General features: G+C 37.7%; 1 protein-coding gene across 1 annotated transcript in view; it reads right to left on the bottom strand.

The window, feature by feature from the left end:
• The window catches only part of LOC108756910 (formin-2-like), a 10,232-nt gene extending 7,843 nt beyond the window's left edge, over positions 1–2,389 (bottom strand). The window contains exon 1 of the mRNA XM_018501080.1: positions 2,314–2,389. The gene's annotated coding sequence lies outside the window, so the exon portion shown is untranslated. The remainder of the gene's footprint in view (positions 1–2,313) is intronic.
• Between the last annotated feature and the right edge of the window lie 3,539 nt (positions 2,390–5,928).

Below are 5,928 nucleotides of genomic sequence, written 5' to 3'. Positions count from 1 at the left end.
GCAATAATAAAAATTAAAAAAAAAAAACTAACAAAATATTAAAATTATTGTAAAAATAATTTTTTATTTTTTCAATAAAACTGTTTTTTAATTTATTTTTCGTTAGTACAGTAAAGGATTTACGTCAACTTATGGAGATTTGTGGTCAAGGCTGAAATATTATTAATGTAATTGTTCACTGAAATCTTATGTTAGGATAAACTAGAGCTTAATTAATTGGAAAAGAAAAGAATTAATATAAATTTAACCGATTCACCCTGCAGTTCACTCTGATTGCTCAACATGTTACAGAATTAAAGACAAACATGAATAGCTACTTACATAAATGAAATATAATTGCATACAAAAATGCAATAAATAATAATTCTATTCTTGTCGTAGTTTTCTACATTTAGTGTGGACGGTAATCTTCGATATTAATTAAGTAGATGCTAAGATTAGATTAGCATTAAATGAGCGATGAGATCTTGAATATATTTAAAACAGTGTACGGAAAGATAATTTAAGTAGCAAATGTAAATTAATGTTGTTCGAGTCAGGTTGATCTTGAATTACCTCAATAATTGGATATCGTTGAGCAATCGGATATACTGACAGTGCTAATATTAATATACCTTATGGCTTATGTCACACGCGGTAACCAAGCGATACGGCGCAACGACACGCCGCGTATGCTATCGTCTGAACACTGACTGTGAATATGCCCGTATAACAGGATCGATTTGTTGTTACTGGGGCACATTGGTGTCATTGGCAACTATTATTATCTTGAACTTTTGAGATTAATCGAGTAATCTCTAAACCACGGAAGGAAAAAAAATGAAAGCGAAAACTTTTACACGGATTTGCGTGATCATTAGCACGATAAGGCGATAATTTCTTTCTCAGCAGGATAAGATACGAGAAAACATATAATTTTTACGTAATATTCGAAATAAAAGAAGGATCGTAAACATTTCTACCGACGATTAAGTAATACATTCTTTAACGAGATAAAATATATTTAGCAGAATATCATGGAATTGGTTGGATTGGGTCTCTATGTCGAGTAAAATAAACTTTTGTCGATATCTTACATCTACATGTACGAATAGAACGGTGGATAGATAAAGTCTGGACTACAGGATGCGATTGAAATCCGGACATTTTTGTTGACGATAACTTCTCCGGTGAAACGAGACTTCTCACGGATGTTCACAAAATTTTTCATACAGCGTCTTGATTCATAAAAGAGATGTCGCAAAACTGGGCGATTTTACGCTTGAATTATAATCAGTTATAATGCTCCAATATTTTCCTCGATACAACACTTATTTTACTTTCGTGACTAATAAATAATTATCGCATCGTCTCGCTTATCTCGATGGTTGTTACTAGTATTTTTCTTGAAGAAATCTTCTATTCTCCGTGTTGCGTATTAATACTATCGACAATGTATAGAATATTAATAAACAAAATTTTCTTTTCACTTCACACACAAAAGATACACGTAATGTTTTTGTAGCACCGAAAAAACGACGACTTCGGAGTAGCGATTCGATACACCACGTGGTGTCGTCGGTCACGCGACTAGAATGCCGTACCACTGAATGCCTTTACGCTGTTCGGCTCTTATTATGTCTCGGAAAATCAATTTCGAGGAATACCTCAAGGACAAGAAATAATAGAAGCATTCTTCGGCATTATTCGGTATTATTCGGTAAACTGAGAACAGTTTTAATCAAAAGTAGTTACGTGCGTTTTTACAATTAGACGAATTAATCACAGTTTAAAAAATTACAAATTATTTTTTGTCATAAATTAATTTCTTAATTAACTATTAATTACAAGATTGCAATAACTTTTTAAATATTTCACCGTCAAGCTTGCACAATTATCTATCATCAATCAACCATTTTCATCAGGATTTTTTTATCATAAATTAATAAAAAAATATTCCGATTTTTTTCATTTTATTCTACACTCTACGTTAAAATAAAGGATAGTTTAATATGAATATTAAAGGAAGATTTAACAAGAGGATTCCATCTATCGATATTATTTATAATAGATACCCGATGCTCGTTATTCGACTGAGAACGCGAGAAAACTCGATGATGTTACTACCGTAGCATTATTTAGCTTCGTAACATTATTACTATCGTAACGAATTAAAATCACTGTCAGGATTTCGAAGCATGGATTACCGAGCATGCTCGGTAGAGCCTCGCGCGCGTCGAAGCAGCTATTATCGTAACGCTAAGAAGAGCGTGCCGTGTAATTCGACGCGACGGCTGAGAGGAGCGTTGCGTTCCTCGTTTCTTATTCTCTTACCTGATTTTCTCGCGTTCCGACAGTATCATCAACATATTACACGTCGCATCGCGCAGTTCGCGCGTGTCACTGGAAAGAATGGAAACTTGCACGTTGTCCGTTATCGATTGTTCCCAGCGACGTACCGCCCCGCGCATTTTTCACCGACCGTTCGCGTCGCGACTGTAAAATATCGCCTCGGTTTCCGAGGGAAACAAGGGATATCGCACAGGGTGAAAAGCCTTAGAGCGTTTTATCTAGCACAAAGTGGGAGAAAGCCGTGGACGGCGCAAGCTCGCGCCAATCGAGCACACGAGGTCGATGTCTCGATGCCGGAGGTCGATGAAGGTAACGGCCACCTCTCGATAGTTCGTATTCCTCGTGATATAAATCGCACGCGGGAATCTGGGACCCGATTTTCCATAAATTCCAACTGTTTGGAGCCGAGCTTTTCCTCAAAATACATCGAGACGCAAAATTTTCGAGATATCACATGCAACACAGTAGCTTGCAGCAGCATTGTTAATACAGCCTTGGCTGTATTGTAAATTTTATTGGAAAATAATACAGTCATTTTTATCATAATTTTAATATTTTGTTAGTTTTCCTTTAGCTACTATTATCGCTTTTTTTTTTTTTCAAGAAAATGCAATAAATTGAGAGTGCTTTATACTTGTAGCCCAAGGCTGTACGTTATTACAATGTTACTACAGTATTCCTGAAATGATCTGTGCTGTATGAGTTAACTTAAAAGATATATTTAGTTATATATGCGCCGACTGGAGCTATTTAATTAATTCAGAAAAAAAGTGCATTCTCGTATTTGCAGTTAGTTTAGCGAGCGACATAATTAGAGAGAAACTCTACAACTTAGCTGCACGTCTTTATTATAATAATCCTATAACAGCATACCATTTCCTTTTTCTCTTTTAGTTTAACAAGACATTATAAAACATGATAATTAAAAAACATAGATTGAGAAAATGTATTCAAAGAACTCTCTGCAGCTTTCGCAAATAAAAACGATCGTAGCTCTTGACTTATGAGACAAGAGACTCGCCGGGGGGGAGAGTGAAATAAGAGGGAAGAATCGAAGACGCAGGAGATCGTCGCTTCATCGTTTATTTTATATTGCAACATAAAATTTGTACAAATAATAATTCATTATAATATCATAACTATGATGGATATTAATTAATATACGGACCTCTCGTGGATGCAGCGCGTGCACGCACGTGCGCGCGACGCAACATGCGTGCGATGTACGGGCGTTATTATCAATATTGTAATTAATATTGCGAGCAGCCGCGCGCAGGCACGTGACACACGGTGCCGTACCGGATCGTCACGAAGATTCGGCGATCATCGCGAAACCGATCTCACCGGCAAGGGTCGACGGAATCTCCCTATAAGGATCTAATGTCGTCTCAACCGGCATCCGGCACTCCGTAGGCATTCCGTTTTTCCGCTCGAGACTCAGCTCATCATTCGTACATCCCGGATACGCGCGTATCCGACTTCGAGCACGTGGACGACTTCAAACGAGATAAATCGATCGTCTCTCTCTCTCGTTTCACATTGGGGAGGAGGGGGAGGGGGAGTTACTTTAATTAGTTTAGAGAAACGCACGTCCTCGTATTTACAGCTACTTCGGCGAGCGACGTTATTCGAAGGAAATTCTACAACTTAGCTGCTCGTCCTCGTTACAATCATCTTCTTATAACGTAACATTTTATTTTTTTCCTTTTCTCTTTTCATATTTTTTATTCGGTAACACGCATACCCGCACGTTCACATATACACAGACACGCACGTTCTTTCTATCACGCTCTACTTTCACCTCGCTATATATTATGTACAAAATCTCAGGGTAATTCTCGTTCTCCTCGCGCGTAAGGTAGCGAAAATCGATCGGACACGGTCTTGTTGGCGCTCCTGAAATTTATTAACCCTACATACGCGTGTTTAACGTATATGTACCCTCTACGATTTTTCGTTGTGCAAAAATATGTCGACTACTTTTTCTCCATTCCTTTTCCGTTCGCCTTGTCCCGCCCCGCGTCTGCCATTCCGTAGTCCGCCTCTCTCTCTCGCCTCATATATCGCGGCTAGAATTTACGTTGGCATCCGAATCGAGGGGCATAGCCGTGGATGCATTCGTGTCCCTTGAGTAATTGTGCCGAAACGAATAGATTCCATTTATCTTGAATAGTACCGACGTCTCACGACGCGGCATGTGCGTTAACGTCTAACGTTAACGCGTAACTTTCGTGCTATGAAAGACATGGAAGTAGGAGATTTCCAACGTGGTTTTCATACATCGGCCATCGGTAAATGATTAAAGAGCGAGTGGTTAAAAAAAAAATGTAATATAGCGCGAGGAAGTGAAAGGAATGTATGTAAATTTAATAATAAACGCTAATTAAAGGCGATTGAATTAAATAAATTGAGACGAAAAGAGAAAGATAGAACGTAAATAATTAGTAAAATGCAGTTGCAAAAACTGTACGAGAAAGAGAGAGAAAGAGAAAAAGGTTCAAATATTTTTTTTTATATATAAAACGGAATATTTCAATATTGGATAGCGTATTAGCGTCTAAAGCGTAGTAAAGCGAATTCTCTCGCAGAGAGAAGATATGTCGAAGAGGAAAATCGGTACGAGTAGTAAAAGGAAATATAAAAATATTACTGCCGAGCGGACAGTAATGGCTTGACCGAGCTCCACGCTTGATAAATACCGTCGTATTTCATTACCGAAGTAATCAGCGAAGAAGATTACGTCCAACAAGACTCGTTACGATCGCGTTGTACGTGCAGCACGACATCGTTTTCGATGGAATATAGCTTACAAGTATTTGTGTGCTCTCTCCCTTTCCTAATTACGCCTACGTCGTGGTACACGGGACTAATGGCCACACAGAGCCGACAGTGTTGTACGTCGATCCGCAATAACGGACGTGCAATCGCAACGGTCGAGACGCGATCGTCCGACCGCTATGTCTCCAAGATTGCATTACGAGCAAATGAGATCACAAAACGATATGCGCGAACGAACGCGCGGCCAAGTCACTGCGTTTACCGTCCCTCGCAGAACCGCAGAAGATACGACAAAATGAGGAAGGATCGGATGCAGAAAAACGCGGCTGGCGAAGAAGAGTCAACGTGGCCTGGTCCGAATAGCGTTCGTTTTGTCTAACAGAGTCTGGCCATGAGCGATTTTATCAAAATCCTACAACAAATAAAGGTATATACACTTCTTCCCTATATATTTAGTATCTTACTTCAACTTATTTTTAATTAAGATTACACTGTTAAATTCATACACTGTCAAATTACACTCAATTTGAGTTATTTCGAATCATTTTTATAAGTTTCCAACTCAATATGTTGTTAATTTAACTAAAACAATGAAGTTAGTTTAATAGTAAATAATGTGAACTAAATTTGAAACTTTAATTTCATGAATTAAATAATTTAATTCAAGAAATATGTTAAATCTGTCTCAAATTTAGTTTATGTTGTTTACATTGAAACTAAACAATTCAACAGAATTGATCTACACTTTTGACACATAGAAATTAAAAAATAACAAAATATTATTTAATTCAAGAGATTGGATTGCGCGCTGTTTTGATA

This window comes from Trachymyrmex septentrionalis, unplaced genomic scaffold (assembly GCF_001594115.1).
Source record: "Trachymyrmex septentrionalis isolate Tsep2-gDNA-1 unplaced genomic scaffold, Tsep1.0 scaffold13, whole genome shotgun sequence".
NCBI classification, from domain to species: Eukaryota; Metazoa; Arthropoda; class Insecta; order Hymenoptera; family Formicidae; genus Trachymyrmex; species Trachymyrmex septentrionalis.
The sequence above is the reverse complement of the archived record's forward strand: the minus strand, read 5'-3'. Positions and strand labels throughout refer to the sequence as shown.